The sequence below is a fragment of the Gracilinanus agilis genome, chromosome 3 (assembly GCF_016433145.1).
Source record: "Gracilinanus agilis isolate LMUSP501 chromosome 3, AgileGrace, whole genome shotgun sequence".
NCBI lineage: Eukaryota > Metazoa > Chordata > Mammalia > Didelphimorphia > Didelphidae > Gracilinanus > Gracilinanus agilis.
Window position 1 is genome coordinate 609,531,361 of NC_058132.1, and position 17,301 is coordinate 609,548,661.

A 17,301-nucleotide genomic window follows, 5' to 3' on the forward strand; every position below is an offset into this window, starting at 1 on the left:
GGTTCAACATTAGGAAAACCATCCACATAATTGACCATATCAACAGTCTAACAAACAAAAATCACATGATTTTCTCAATAGATGCTGAAAAAGCCTTTGACAAAATACATCATTCATTACTATTGAAAACATTGAAATGTATAGGAATAGAAGGACCTTTCCTAAAAATAATAACAGTATATACCTAAAAACATCAACAAGCATTATATGCAATGGGGATAAATTAGAAGCCTTCCCAATAAGATCAGGAGTGAAACAAGGATGCCCATTATCACCTCTATTATTCAATATAGTACTAGAAACACTAGCACTAACAATTAGAGAAGAAAAAGAAATTGAAGGTATCAAAATAGGCAATGAGGAAACTAAGCTATCACTCTTTGCAGATGATATCATGGTCTACTTAAAAAATCCTAGAGAATCAACTAAGAAGCTGGTAGAAATAATCAACAACTTTGGCAAAGTTGCAGGATACAAAATAAATGCACATAAATCATCAGCATTTCTATATATTTCCAACACATTAGAGCAGCAAGAGGTAGAAAGAGAAACACCATTTAAAATCAATGTAGACAATATAAAATACTTGGGAATCTATCTACCAAAACAAACACAGCAGTTATACAAAAACAACTACAAAATACTTTCCAAACAAATAAAACTGGATCTCAACAATTTGAAAGCCATTAATTGTTCATGGGTAGGATGAGCTAACATAATAAAAATGACAATTCTACCCAAATTTATTTATCTATTTAGCGCCATACCTATCAAACTACCATAAAACTTCTTTACTGAATTAGGAAAAACTATAACAAACTTCATATGGAATAACAAAATATCAAGAACATCAAGGGAAATAATGGGAAAAAATGCGAATGAAGGGGGCCTAGCAGTACCAGATATACTATAAAGCAGCAGTCATTAAAACAATATGGTACTGGCTAAGAGATAGAAGGGAGGATCAGTGGAATAGACTTGAGGTTAATGACATCAGCAAGACAGCATATGTTAATATACTTTTGGGACATGGCCAACTTTTGGGACATGAATCCACTATTTGACAAAAACTGCTGGGAAATTTGGAAAACAATATGGGAGAGATTAGGTTTAGATCAACATCTCACACCCTACACCAAGATAAATTCAGAATTGATGAATAACTTGAATATAAAGAGGGAAACTATAAATAAGTTAAGTGAACACAAAATAGTATACCTGCCAGATCTCTGGGAAAGGAAAGATTTTAAAACCAAGCAAGAGTTAGATAAAATTACAAAATGTAAATTAAATGGTTTTGATTATATCAAGCTAAAAAGCTTTTGTACAAACAAAAACAATGTAGTCAAAATCAGAAGGGAAACAATAAATTGGGAAAAATCTTTATAACAAAAAACTCTGACAGGGGTCTAATTACTCAAATATACAAGGAGTTAAATCAATTGTATAAAAAACAAGCCATTCCCCAATTGATAAATGGGCAAGAGACATGAATAGGCAATTTTCAGATAAAGAAATCAAAAGTATCAATAAGCACATGAGAAAGTGTTCTAAATCTCTAATAATTAGAGAAACACAAATCAAAACAACTCTGAGGTACCACCTCACACCTAGCAGATTGGCTAAAATGATAGAAGGGGAGAGTAATGAATGCTGGAGGGGATGTGGCAAAATTGGGACATTAATGCAGTTGTGAACTGATCCAACCATTCTGGCTGGCAATTTGGAACTATGCTCAAAGGGCTATGAAAAAATGCCTGCCCTTTGATCCAGCCATAGCATTGTTGGGTTTGTACCCCAAAGAGATCATAGATAAACAGACTTGTAGGAAAATATTCATAGCTGCGCTTTTTGTGGTGGCAAAAAACTGGAAAAGAAGGGTATGTCCTTCAATTGGGGAATGGCTGAACAAACTGTGGTATATGCTGGTGATGGAATACTATTGTGCTAAAAGGAATAATAAACTAGAGGAGTTCCAGGTGAACTGGAAAGACCTCCAGGAACTGATGCAAAGTGAAAGGAGCAGAGCCAGAAGAACACTGTACACAGAGACTGATATACTATGGTAAAATTCAAATTCAATGGACTTCTGTACCAGCAGAAAGCAATGACATAGGACAGCTCTGAGGGATTTATGTTAAAGAACGCTACCCGCATTCAGAGGAAGAACTGCAGGAGAGAAACATATAAGAAAAAGAAATGCTTGAACGCATTGGTTGGGGTGGACATGATTGGGGATGTGGACTCGAATCTACCACACCAATGCAAATATCAACAATTTGGAAATAGGTCTTGAACAAGGACACATGTTAAAACCAGTGGAAATGTGCATCGGATATGGGTGGGGGGACAGCGGGGAGTGAAGGGAAAAGTAGGAGCTTGAGTCATGTAACCATGTTAAAAATATTAATAAATGATTCAAATGTAAAAAAATAAAACATTACTTAATTAGTAGACAATTTTATCAGTCAATTTTACCAGAAGAAAAGCCTTAGTTATTCACATTTAGGTACTTCTAGACTACTGTGGTATTAAAGTCCATTGCATTCAGTAGATATAAGAAAATTTTTGAGTGTGGAAAAGAAGAAAGGAAACCCAAAGGAGTTTGGGAATGAAAGAAAAAAAAACTATGCTCTATTTCTTAGTTCCTAGATGACAGATAAGTGGAGCAAGAAAATGGAGTAAAGTATTCGAAAAATATGATGTAATCTAAAAGTAGTATCAATATGGCATGCCTGCTGTTGGTAGAGATCTCAAAGAGTTACTATTATTTTTTATTGTTGCTAATGCAATAGAAAGTCATTGTTTGCAGAATTGAGATAGAAATGTCATGTTCTTTTCCTAATAAACATTATCTCTGTCCAGAATATCTTCAAAGACTAATTCCAAAAGATGGAGATCATTGTGTGAGGGTCAAATAAGTTAACATATACAAAGTGTTTTGCAAACCTTAAGTCCCACTGTGAATGCTACTTATTGTTTAATATTCCTTTTTTTTAAAGTGATAATAAGGAGCACACCAATGAGGCTCATATAAAAGAAAATGAATTGACTTTTAGAATTATTCCCAGAAAAAATGAAATTGTTAGTATTGAGCCATTCTTCTGGGACCTAGTCAGGTAATTCCAATGCAAGTTGTAGAAATAGCCATTTGAGTGTGTTATAATTTCAAGAAGTGATAAACATTCAGAATTCAAAGGAATTTTGGAATTGTTTCATGAACTTATACAAGGATGAAATACCAGAAGAAAATTCACACGATGAACACAATAATGTGAGGCAAAAGAACGTTGATTTATTCAGAAATGTTATCAATTCAGTGACCAGTTCTGATTGTGGAGACAGAGAGAGATGGATGGATAGATAAATGGATGGATGATGGAGCATTCATTAAGCACTATGTGCCAGGCACAGTGCTAAGCACTGGTCATATAAACTTAAACAAGCAGAACTACCCTGATTGTGGGGAACTTAACATTCTAATGGAGGTTGACAACACATGATGGAAAACTGGAGTGGAGCTGTGGCAGTATGCTGTGGAAATGGCTGGAAAGTGATGTCAACTTGGTGAAAATTGGCTTATGAGAGTCCAGTGCCCCAGACATCTCCTTAGTGCCTGCATCCATTTCACTGGAGTCTTTTATCAGAAAATATTGATAAAGGAATTCAGAAAAGTAATGAACTTGAATTATGTTTTGCTTCTAACTGCCTAGGCAAGTGTCATACATCTTACATGCTTTTACAGACACTAAATATACCAGCACCAGCAGTTTTAATTTTAGAGTCACTCTTGGAATTTAGTACACAAACTTTGTCTCAACTGTTGAATGAGCATAATCATATATGAAGAGCTGTTTTACAATGTCTTTAATTAATACAGCTTTTATTATCTATTGCATATTATCTTTGTATTTATTTTTTAAAAAGAAAATATCTATCCAGCCTATAAAATTGAAAAGGAAAGATTTATGTAGCCACAATTTTTGTTGAGGATTTTATGGGTTTTATAATAAGCTAAGCAAGATAGGACATGCAGTTACAGTTTTGCTATGTCCTTCCACCATTTTAACATTTTATTTGATTTATTATATTTATTATTATAAAAAGAACATAAAATATATTTTGTTTCCAAGATGAAAATAAAGATGATATATTATAAGGTGTTTTTCTCTCTCAAACTATACTTTCTCTACATGTTCTGATTTAATATTGAAACATATCATTTCTTTAAAAATATGGACCTTTTAATATTTAAAAATTTTATTAGTATTTATAATATTTTCATTAGATATATTAGATTTTCATTATCCTCATTGGTATGTTTTCAAAAAATGAATTAATTCTACACTTCTTCTTTTGCCTTGATATTTATCCCCAAATGTGTTGAAAAGACTACTACTCAATACTTGTAGGGAGGATCTTTGAGTGACAGGCATACATTGACCTTTTTGTTTTTCATACAATAACAAAAAAATGCATGTTTTTCTGTTTTGTTAATATTATTTTAAATAAGAACTTTTAGTCTATAGATGATGATAACATCTTGTCGTTTATCTCTCAAAGAATCATTAATGACTACCAATTGAAGACCAAATAAGGTCAAAATTTTTTGGTTGACATTTAAGCCCTGCCATGATCTGACCTCATTCTACCTTTCAAACTTTAGGTGTCAATACTAGACAAATTGGATTACTAGTGCTTACTCAAAAACACCCTATACTTTTGTATTTTTCTACCTTTGCTCATGTCACTCTCTGCACCTGATATGTTTACCTGTTGATATCCGGCCAGTCTTTTTAAGTCCAGCCTCATGGCCATTTCCACTCTAAAACCATTCCTGTGTGGTATTCCCAAACCCTAAAGTAATCTCTCTTTTCTCTGAATCCCCACAGTATATTTTATTATTTTTTATTCTAATACTATATAAACATTAGCTATCAGAGTTATCATTGTTATTACTACTACTATACCTCTTATTGAAAGAAACACATCTACCTTAGTTATTTTTGTAAAGTATCTCCTTGCCTTTATGAAATCATAAAGCCCCCGAAAGCCCAACGTGTTCTTAATCTTTGTGTTTACTGCATCAATTAGGAAGTTTCCTTACATATTGTAGGCACTTGATAAATGTTTGTTAAATAAAGGAATGGATAACTAATTTAAACTCAAGTATTTTATCCTTAACTAGACCATCTTTCAGTCAAATAAGATAATTTAATGAGGAATCTTCAAAGAAATGCTGTGGATTCTGAATGACTCTGAATTTTATATATTCCTACACAAATTTTATGCTCTATAGTCAATTTCATAGGATAGTATTAACTTGAAAATAATCCACATAGAATATTCAAGAAATAAGTCATAGTTTATTTCCTATTTTACAAGGCAATTTTTGGCGGGGGGGCTGGACAAATTATAAGGCCATAGAGTTTATTCTTTAAGAAAACTTGTTTATTAAACAAGAAAGTCATCAACTATTGTCTCATTAAAAGTGAATTTTCATGGGAGAGGAGTAAAGTTGGCAATAAACAGACTTAGTAGGTGATACAAATGAAATATTAACTATGTTTATTTTTTTTCCTGGAGTATCTTTTTGCTGCTGTAAAACATTTTTAATGGATTAGAACAGCCTCTAAATAATTAGTATAAAATTGGTTTGTGGATACTGAGGAAGGGAGCCAAGATCAGTAATGGTTGTGTGGAGGGTTGTGGTTGAGGGAGACAGGGGCTGTAGAGGGGTGGAACAGGCAATAATGCTCACAGGCCATTCTCTGGAACAATATCTCTGATAATATTTAGCCATATTGTAAAGCTGGGATGGATGAGAGTGGGAAGATGTTGGGAAGGAAGCTGGGACTGCCAGGCAGTGGAGTTATGATACAGAAACAAACAAACAAAAATTAGGTATGGAGCTGAGTGAGCCATAGATTGTGGCACTGGAAAGACAACAGTGACTCCTTAAGTATTGCCTGAAGATGTGATTAAGCCTTCCCAGAGTGATTAGTTCCATTGCTGCTTCATAGAGTAGTGGTGCCAACGCAGTGTTTTAGGCATCTTCGGATCTGATATGGGAGTCCTGTGGAAATAGCCCAGGGACGTCATATAGCAAACATACTTATACACACTAAAAACAAAGTGGTTCACTTTATTAACCAAAAATATCAATAAAATGACCAAAATATAAAGCAAAGGAAAAAAAACCAACCAAAGTGTTTTTAAATTGTTTAGTCAGAACTGTACTTTCAATCATACTTTCTCTCATATAGCTGCTTTTAATACACATTTCTAATGATAATAGAATATGAATAATGCTTTAATATAAACCACAAAGTTGGCATTGATCCCAGTCTGTTTGTTCCTTGTCCTTCAGAATAGTCAAACTTTCCTGAACAATTACAAATATAAATATGACGATAGTGCTATTTCAGTGTGCCCATAAACTGGAAAGCATCCAAGATCTCACTGACATGGGTATTTCCTCCAGTGGGGCAATTTGTAACCCATCCAGTGGGATTCTTGTTCTTGTTTGCTCATTGACTAAACCTCGTTTAGTTAGGCTTCCAACATTGGTTTGGTTTTTATTTATGTCCTTTTAAGAAAAACAGGAAGACTCCATGTAAAGAAGTGAGAGACTCATAGTGTCTCAAACAAAGGAGGCCAAATTCCTTCCCATTTCATATCACATATAAGTTCCTCAGAGAGCCTCCAAGAAGCCAAACATTCTAAATACTGTAAACTCATTCTATCTGTTGCAGGTTCCCTTGCCTGATAGCTATGACCCATAGCTCAAATCTGTTATGTACATAGTGGAGTTGTAGATTAAAATATTTCCTGCAAAAAAAGCATAAACCAGCTTCCAAGTATAATTCAGGAAAAAAGGAGAAGCACTTATATGTACAAAACAATTTATAGCAACTCTTGATGGTGTCAAAGAATTGGAAATTGAGAGGATGCTCATCAGTGGGAGAATGGCTGAACAAATTGTGGCAGATTAGTGGGATATTTTGCTCCTTATTGCATAGATGTTTAACTACAGAATTGGATCTCTACTAAAATTTCCTGCTCACTATTTTAGGTATTATTTGACCCTTCTCAGTCCTAGAATTATGTGCACTAGACAATATGGTGGAGTTGGACACCATGATTTTTAATTTATGGATTTCTTTGTATAAATTAAATGACTCTAGTAAGGGAAAATAATATTTTCCCACCTATGACAATACCTGTGTGATCTTGAGCCAGTAATCATTTTCTTCATCTGTGCGATGAAGGAGTTTGATTAGATGGGCTCTGAGATTTACTTTATTTCTATTATCCTTGATGTGAGGATCATCTTTATTATCCTTGAAGTTTCTCCATTAGTTCTCCTGAATTCTGATTCTTTAATTAAAAAATTATTTAATCTTAGTATTCTTTTCTTTTCATATTTTGTGTTCCAAATCCTCTCCCCTCTCATACCACTTCCTTCATTTACTGAGAAGACGAGCAATATGTTCTTAATTATACATGTAAAATCATGTATAAAATACATTTCCATATTTTCCATATATCAAAATAATAAGAAAAACAAAGTGAGAGAATTATATTTAAATATTTACTCGGTTAACTAGTTCTTTCTCTAGAGGTATATAGCATTTTTTCCATCATAAGTCCTTTGGAATTATCTTAGGTCCTTGTATTGATTTTTCTCTTGGAGACTTTCCATTGTTAAGATATCTTGAAAATAAATTCTTGAATGTCTAGTATTTTATCATTTTCAGCATGAATTTTCATCCTCTGTATGTATTTGCTCATTTCCAACTATTCTCTCAGAATCTATTTTCTCATGAGTCATGTCTACTCCCTCACACTGCATATTAGTTACTGAGATGTTAGAGCCAAATGTGGGGGCTCCTCTGTCATTTCTTTGTGACTTTCTAGGATGATTCATTTTTAATGCTGATGGGCAATCATTGCTTATCATAAAAACTCTAGTAGGTTCCTTTCATTTTAATTCCATTTGTTGTCTTTTTTCCAGTTTTATGTCAATATATTTGGAATGGATTATTTACTTATGTTTAATTTCACATTTTTTTCACAGGCCTTTCCTCAAACTCATTGTTTTCTTAACCAATGTTGCCCTTGCCTACCATATTCCTGTGCTCAGAAAAATCAGTTATTTGTTGACTAAGGTAATTTCTTGGCCTTTTTGTCTACCTTTGTTCTAGTGATTTTTTTATCAGTTAAAAGAAATAGTTACCAACAGAGTAATTATCTTTATTTTTATCTCCTATTCTCCCATTTTTTGGAGTCAACAGCTTGTTCAAATGAGTTGGTTTGAAATTTTAACATCCAAAAAGTCATCCTCAATTTTAACTTTTATTATTCTTGAAGGTGTGAAAACCACACTGCTTCTCTCTGAAATATTGCTCTAACTACTGACATTCTAAGTGGAAGATTCTTGTATGATGATCAGTGAGGTAATACACACACAGAACTTAATCACATCAAAATTGACATTCTTGCTATAAATGAAACGAGATGGCACAAAGAAATTGACAGCAAGTCTTCTTCTTATCCAATATCTTCTTATCCAAGAGCTGAGTAAAGAACTGTTTGAGTTGCTTTGACTGTGTACTTAGAGGCAACAAGAAATATCATTCACTTGATCCTCCTACATTTTAAAGTTCTTGATAAACATAGCAAAACAGACGTCATCAAAAGAGTGACACCATATATGCATCAACATCTATTAAGGAGGATGTCATTTTGGAAACAAAGTATGAAGAACTTGATAAGGTCTTCTAAACCAAATCAATATATCTATTGATATTTGGTTACATCAGTGGGAAAGTGGCTATAAAGGCAATCTTAGAAAATGTTAGGAAATGTGGTTTGGAATCAAGGAAGAGAAGCGGCTACTAAAACTCTAAGATACTCAGATGCTTTACACTGATACATCATGAATACTTTCTTTAAGAAGAATGAGAAAATACTGGGCATAAAAAAAATGAATAATATTACAAAAAGTGGAATTTCCCAAAATTAAGATAAGGAATAATTGCTAATATATAATTGTCATTGTAGAATAAGCTATGAACTGTTAAAAACAGAGGCAAAATTTTACAGAAAAATAGAAAAAATATATATATGTATGTACATATAAATTATATATACAAATTTTATAAATGAATATGGATATGTTTTATAAAATTTGAATAATATAAAAATTACAGAAATAAAAACTGAGGGGCATTAAAGCCCCTTACATAAACTTGAAAAATGTCAAATCTACCCAAGTATGTGAAAGTCCCAAGTAGCCCGGGAAAATTGAGGCCATGATTCTGGATTTTTCTTTATACAGTGGAATTTCAAAAGGTATTGCACTGCAGTTGAATACCTTGGTTATAAAACTTTGGGCAAGGAGTGCTTAGGGGTTATTCCAGGATTTAGGCTTAACATTTTGTACCTGGGAACTGAAAGCAGATAAACACCAAAATAGCTCAGGAAAAACAAACAAACAAACAAAACAAACTTCTGCCATGTTCAAGCTATGTAATCAAACAACCTAGCCTAGATATTCTTCAGATTGAATTAAATAGAAGATTCTTGGTATGTTTAATGCGCATGTGTTTTGATATTTTAGTCCAAAGAGGTAGGATCACTCCTGGAAACACTCATTTATCCTAGATGATCCAGTTGTTGACCAAGTTGCCCCTACTTTTGTGATACATCATTTGAAATTGTTATTTTTTTGATAGTGAATGTAAAATAACATTTTTTCTAATCTCTTAACTTTTCATTCTTATTCTATTTCTCTTTCACATCATATTATGCCTATAAAACCATTTTTGAAGAATTTTGAAAAGTTATACATAACTAGTTATTGTTTATGCTAGAAGGTTTGCTTACATGAAAAATTAATTGATACTTCAGATGTTTTTATTACTGCCTAGCAATTCTTATCAGAATAAGAAATTGAGCATCTTTAAAGCTTTAAAATTATATTATAATTATTAATTTTATGAGCATAAGAATTAATGCAAAATAGCTGATCTAAGTGATGCTGTTTCAGTTACAAAAATGCATGCTTATATTTTGGAAACCAGCCAGCTTGAAGATATGTTATGCAGTGAATCCAGCTAGACAAGTCTTACAATTAAGTGATTCTTGGTTAACCAGATGTATCTTCAGCAGGATAATTCTTAGTCTCTATGACTTAGAGATGCTATAATTGTTTTATATTAAATGAAAATTACAGTTATTGAGACAATCTAAAAATACATCTAATTGCCTACTTATTTTCATTCTAGTTTATATCTTTTTAAGTGACTGGTCAATAACACTTGGATAAGTACATCAATTTTCTAATCAAACTTTCAGAACTGAATGACCAAAGTAAAATATATTTTTCCCTTTTCTTTGAATATCTTGGTAATTGATTTTGTCATCCTTCTTTTAGTCAAAGCTTGTTTTTCTCCTCATAAAGATTTAAAAATCCTTAGAACTGACATTGTTCATTTAGCCTTAAATTCAGGCACCTGTGGCACTTGAAACAGTTGGTAAAATAAAGCTGCATTTTACACATACACATTAGAATTGATTAGATACTGTATGGGCAACCTTATAACCTTTCTCCATTCTGTTTCAGTTTGGATTAGCATCTGCTTAGCCTTCTGGGGAGAATGGGAGTCACCAGGATGGCTTCCAGTGAAGTATAAGGATGAACAGCCCAGCTGTATTCTATCCTGTGCCAGTAAGAGAAAGTGAACCAGCTGGCTGCCCTCTGAAAATTTGCACAGTGAAACCACTGGGCATTTCTTGCCTTTAGAGAAGAAATTTTTTTTATCACACACACATGCACACACACACACACACACACACACACTCCTTAGTTCAAGTACTTTTTTCATTTTTCAGTGACTATAATTATACATTTTTTTTAAAAAGATCTTTGGACAAACAATTTACAGGTTTATTCACTATTTTTGAGACCATAATGTTGCTATCATGATGAAAGGTCCTTGTTTTTTTTTTTTTTTTTTTTTTTTGTTTTGTTTTGTTTTGTTTTTTAACCCTTAACTTCTGTGTATTGGTTCCTTGGTGGAAGAGTAAGGGTGGGCAATGGGGGTCAAGTGACTTGCCTAGGGTCACACAGCTGGGAAGTGTCTGAGGCTGGATTTGAACCTAGGACCTCCCGTCTCTAGGCTTAGCTCTCAATCCACTGAGCTACCCAGCTGCCCCCTCCTTGTTTGTTTTGAGGAAAATGTATGTAAATACCAGAACATTCCATGAGATGTTTTTAGAAATGTCAAACCCTGAATTGAATTTAGCCTGGGATTTCTGAAGCTCCCCAACATGACATCCAATTTATTCTTTCATGAATTCTCTGTATAATGGATCCCTTTCACAGAGCTAGAGCTAGAGTACATTATATAGACCCCTTCCCTCTGCCCTTCTTTGGACTCTTGACTTTACCTTCCTCATGATGGAGTTGGTCTCCCAGCCAGGGAAGTTGGCTACTGTTAGACTGTTTACTCAGTAGTGTGTAGAATAGAGTTGTGGCAGGGGGGCTCATTCCCCCAGAGGCGTGGGGTAGGGGGAAAAGAGTGAAGGAACACTGCCTGGGGAGGGGCAGCATCTTCATGGGATGGGGGTAGGAAAGGGAGAGAGAGAGAGTGGCTCCACAGTCTGAGAGGCCTCCAAAGCAGTGGGACCAGATGCCCAGATTTACTCAGATTTTATAGGGATCCAACCCAATGCTATCTCCACTCTCCCATCATCTGTATCTTGTTCTGTCCTCCTTCCTCCATCCTCCTTAATCTTTCCCAACGCTTCTGAAGGTTAATCCTTTATCCTCCAACGTTTCCAAGCATTTGGGAATATTCTTTAGGTTTGAATTTTTCTGTTGAGTCTAGTTTTTAGGCCTGTCCAAGGATTTATCAGGTGGCTGCATCATAACAATTCTTGGGTTGTAGTAATCATTTCTTAGTACATATATTTAAGAATTTGACTTGTAAGTTTTGAGATTTCTCTCATAGAAATTAGGACACCCCAAAATTCTTCCCATGGGAAAGGAAGAAAAGGGGGGCTCTTTAGCCACATTTGAGAAGAATATCAAAAGCCTATACAAATATAAATAATAAAGCTGCTTGGGGAAGGGGTTTCTTCTACTCTTCAAAAGGAGGGATTGATATCTCCTGGTGAAGGCACCTAACTTCACTATTTTTCTATAGGAAGTTGCCAATCTATGACCACTAATACTAAACCAATGTATACTGGGAAATAATGCACAATTTCATTCCACACGGTAGTATTTGAGTTATAACATGGATAGTAAATCAGTCACATTCTTCTTAATCAGACAGTGTGGGCAATGCAAAATTACAGTGGATATCAGTTCTTCTTTGGTTCAAAGGTCATTATAATCTTTTTTTACTTGCTTTGGTTACCTAATACAACTAAAATTAATAGCATTTAATGTCTTTCCTATGCAATGCATGATCAGTAAAACAAATTTTGAAATATTTTATTTCTTTTTTTTGAGAGGATTTCACTACATTCAGCAGTAGTGAGTTTTACAAGCTTTTTTTAAAAATTACCATTCCAAAATTCGAAAAAGTCACATAAAAATTAGAAAATGGTATCTCATCTTCTTTTCTCTAGAAATTGTGCTCAATTACCAGTAAAAGTATTTAAACTTCAAATTAACCTCCAACCAAAAAATCCAATGTGTATAACTGAGTCTTTTTAATAGCCAATATACAATATAATAAATAGAATTTACTTAAAAGAATAGTAGACCTCATTTATAATCATATTTGGTGGAATGTTATGATCTATGACTATTCACCCTATTATGATTTTCTTGATATAGTGTAGAGTCTTTAATAATTAGCAAAAATATATAATTCCATTTGATCAGTCAATCAAACAAGCAAGACAGCATTTATGCATCCATCATTTTCTGGATTGTTGGTAGCCTATGCGTACTTTCCCCAGATAACTTTGCCTCCTTGTGTCACAAGGCCCAGCTCACTCACATTCACCTCAATGACAGTACCTTTGGTAATGACACCCAAAGTTGTATATAGTGGGGATGAGGGATTCTTCTTCACACCAAGTAAGTACAGGTAGGCAAAAAATGGCTTTAAGTTCAGAGTGAGTTACATGAGCCTTCTTAAAACGCAAACCCATTGGTCTAATAAATCTTTAATATTTTGGTGGTTTTCGAGTAAAGCCATCCCCAACATAGCAGACTTTAGTAACCATTCTCTTCTAACCTTCTTCTTCCTCTTTCCTGTATGAATAACCTTTGACACTTCTGTTTCTCCCTGGGCACTTCCCATTTACCAGCTTTATCTTTTCGTTTTTGGTTAATCATGTTGGAAAGGACTTTGGCTCAGGATTGTCCTTTTCTGTCCAGCAGATACGCAGGCACTGTTCCTTGGGGAGTTTTTTCATCATTCTTTTGCTTGGTGTTTCTCTTTTTCATGCATCTTGATAGTCTTTTTCATTTGAATCTTCTCAGCATGACGTTGTTTATGGTAAAGTTTGGCCTTTACACCTATCATTTTCTTTGCTTTCTTTGAATGTTCATGAGCATGACGACTTTCCTTCTTTCTCTTTTTCTCTCGGTAATCCAAGCGGTAGCCATACCACTTTCGGTGTAACTCTATGTACTCATTCTGTGGCATGACGATGACTGTGTGCCAGTCAAGAGGCCACTGAAATTGCTCCCAAAATTAAGACCCTCCAACGATAGCAAAGGAATTTCCACGAGTCCGAAATATTTTATTTCTTAACAACATATACCTTAGTATGCAAGATGCGGAGTATAGAAGCTATATAATCAAAGATGAGGCCAAGTTAAATTGCCACAATTTCTACTAAGTGGAGGGAACTATCTAAGTAATTAAACGACGACATAAGAAAATTTCCATTTTAATTTATACCATACTGTCAACCCAATGCATTCATAGACCTAAAATACATGGTTTAAAATATAGGCTATTGCCATTTTAAGAACCTATTGTTTCTGGGGCAGCTGGGTGGCTCAGTGGATTGAGAGTCAGACTGAGAGACAGGAGGTCCTGGGTTCCAATGTGACCTCAGACAATTCCTAGCTGTGTGATCCTGAGCAAGTCACTTAGCCTCCATTGCCTAGCCCTTACCTACAGGTGCTCCTGTGATCTCCATTTTGTGGCAGAGAAAAGTGAGGCAGATGACCAGACATTAAGTGACTTGCCCAGGCTCACACAATTGGGCCTGATTTGGAATCGGAACTCCGAGCTCACGGACTCCAGGCCTACCGCCTCTATCTGTCACGGGACCTAATTGCCTCTAAAGAACTGAGCGGGGCATGTCTGTGTTCCTTGTGTTTCCCAACAGAAATGTGCTGTTTCTGTTCACTGGAGCTACCTCAACCCTCCCCCATCAATGTTTGCCGATCTTCCTTGTTTTAAATCTTCTTTTCTTGGAGATGACAGCCACTCATTGAGACGTTCTCCTTGATGCAGTACACGACAATATACAGCTCCTTGGAACCGTGGAGCTGTGGAAGGCGCCAGCTGGCTCAGGCATTTTGCCTCAGAGGCACTCAGCCATTTCTCTCTAGGACAGTCAGGGTGTAGCAGCCCCACTCCCTTTCCGCACGTCTCCCCGATCCACAGTCCCCCTAGCTCCATCCTACTCACAGCCCTTGGGCAGCCCAGGGACCCTGGACCAGGGAGCGGACAGATGGCCGGAACTGGAGCCAGGAAGCCACCCACCACCCCTGCGGAACCCTGACACAAATCCTCTGAGCTCCTGCTTCCTCCTACGGAGAAGGGCCTGAAGACCGCTGCTCCCTCCTTCGGGGGCCCTTCGAGGGTGATGGGGGGCTGATAGACTCACTCAGAGCTTCGACGACCCATTGCCTCCGCAAGTCAGCCAAGCACAACTCAGGAGGACCAGAGGAAAAGGAACATGGGGAGGGTAGGATGGTGCCTTGGTCAGAGCTCCTCAATGGCAGCAGGAGAAATGATAGCTGTGCTGTATAAAGTAAGAAACTAAGAAATTAAAAATTAACCTAATAGCTCTCGGGGACCAACTTGGAATAATGAGTGGATAATTGTTGAAATAGTCAGAGGTCAAGATACATTTTTTAAATTAAATTTTTAATTTTTTCCCCAAATTACAAGTCAATATCATTTTCTTTTTCTTTTTTTTTTTAAACCCTTACCTTCCATCTTGGAATCAATACTGTGTATTGGCTTCAAGGCAAAAGAGTGGTAAGGGTAGGCAATGGGGATCAAATGACTTGCCCAGGGTCACACAGCTGGGAAGTGTCTGAGGCCAGATTTGAACCTAGGACCTCCCATCTCTAGGCCTGGCTCTCAATCCACTGAGCTACCCAGCTACCCCCTGAATATCATTCTCAATCACTGTTTTCTGATATTTTGAGATCCATGTTCTTTCCCCCTTCAGTCCTTCCCTTCTCTCCAAGATGGCAGGAAATATGATATAGATTCTACATGTGTTATCATACAACATATTTCCATGTTCATCATATTGTAAAATAAGACATTTCACTTATATCAGAGAAAAATTCATATGCAGGTAGGTGTCTTAGTGAATAGAAAGCCAGGCCTGGAGATAGGAGGTCCTGGGCTCAAATCTATCCTGAGACACTTCCTACTTGTGTGACCCTGGGAAAGTCACTTGGACCCCATTGCCTAGTCCTTATCTCTCTCGTGGCTTGGAAGTAATTCTTAGTATCAGTTCTAAGATAGAAGGTAAGGATTTAAAAAACAAAGTAAAATTCCCAGCTAACTTTCTCCATTAGAAAAGTTATCATTTGACAAAAAGATATATGTATATATAAATCTGTGTCTTCATTTCTGTTTATCAGCTCTTTCTCTGGAGGTAGACACACTCTAGTCATTCTTCAAACACTGTTTCTATTGCTGTATATAATGTTCTTTTAGTTATGCTCATTTCACATTTCATAGTTTCATACACTGCTGGTGGAACTGTGAACTGATATTTGGAGAGCAATCTGGAATTAAGCTCAGAGTTATAAAACTGTGTATATCTTTTGTTCCAGAAATACCACTATTTGGTTTATTTTCCAGTGCAGTTAAGGAAAAAGGAAAGGAACTTATATGTTCTAAAATATTTATAGCAGCTCTTTTTGTGGAGAAAAGAAGTGAAAACTGAAGGAATGTCCATTAATTGTGGAATGGCTGAACACATTGTGGCATATGATTGTGGTGACATACTACCAAAGTGTATGAAAAGACAAATAAATTAACCTTGGCAAAACACGGAGAGACCTACGTGAATTAAAACAACCATAACAACAATAAAACTTGTTGCTCCTTAGCTCTTTCTGGTGGGATCGAGCAGAAAAGTATTACCCATACTTGAAAAAGAATTCTCTTTCCATCCTACCTGAAAAGTAGTCATTTAGCTTTTGCTTGAAAAGGTCTAGAGCTTCCAAAGACTGCTCATTGCCTATTTGGATGGCTTGAATTAATTGAAAGTTTTACTTCCATCAACCCCAAATTTTCTTCTTTGCAGCTTCCATCCGTTGTCCCTTTGAGGACAAGTAGAACTAGCTTTACTGTTTTTCCAGTTACTTGGAGATAGTTATCAAGGCTTCCCACCCTAAGTCTTCTTAGGGCTAATGTTCCATAGTTATGTTCTATTTATTCTCATATGGTATGGTCTCAAGGCCCTTGACCAAACTAGTTACCCATTTCTGAAGACTCTCCAAGTTAATATCCTTCCAACGATCTGATACCCAGAACTCAGTGGCCTGACTAGGGGGTATTTTGGCAATATGACATCTTTGTACTTGGAAGCTATTCCATTTTGTTTGACCACCATATCACATAACTGACACATATTAGGTTTCTAGTTCACCCAAACTCCCATGTCATTTTCAAATAGCTTTCTAACTTTCCAAGAGCTTCCTCATCTTATTATTGTGAATTGAATTTTTTGAATCCAGATATAACGATTTATTCCTATTAATTTCCATCATATCATTCATATTGATCCTTGTAATGGAGGATTATTAAGAATGTAATCTAAATGGTTTTGTGGGTTCACACTGGGTTGAAGGAGAGACAGGACTGTCTGATGGTCTGGACCAAACAGGATGGGAAGACCAGGGTTTACTGCCAAGCTGTTAACTGTCACAAGAATGGCAGTTTGGCCAACATTCACTTAGCTCATCTAGGTTAGGGCCTATGTAACCAGCAGGCAACAGGTAAAAGTTGTAACAGTTTTAATTGAATAAACAAATAGACAAGGATGGGTATTAGGGATTCTACT

The 17,301-nt window shown here is 35.7% G+C and overlaps 1 protein-coding gene and 1 pseudogene across 1 annotated transcript in view; one reads left to right on the plus strand and one right to left on the minus strand.

The window, feature by feature from the left end:
* SPAG16 (sperm associated antigen 16) overlaps window positions 1-17,301 on the plus strand; it is a 1,250,545-nt gene that overhangs the window by 118,038 nt on the left and 1,115,206 nt on the right. The gene's annotated exons all lie outside the window — the stretch shown is intronic.
* Window positions 12,909-13,676, minus strand: LOC123240122 (annotated as a pseudogene).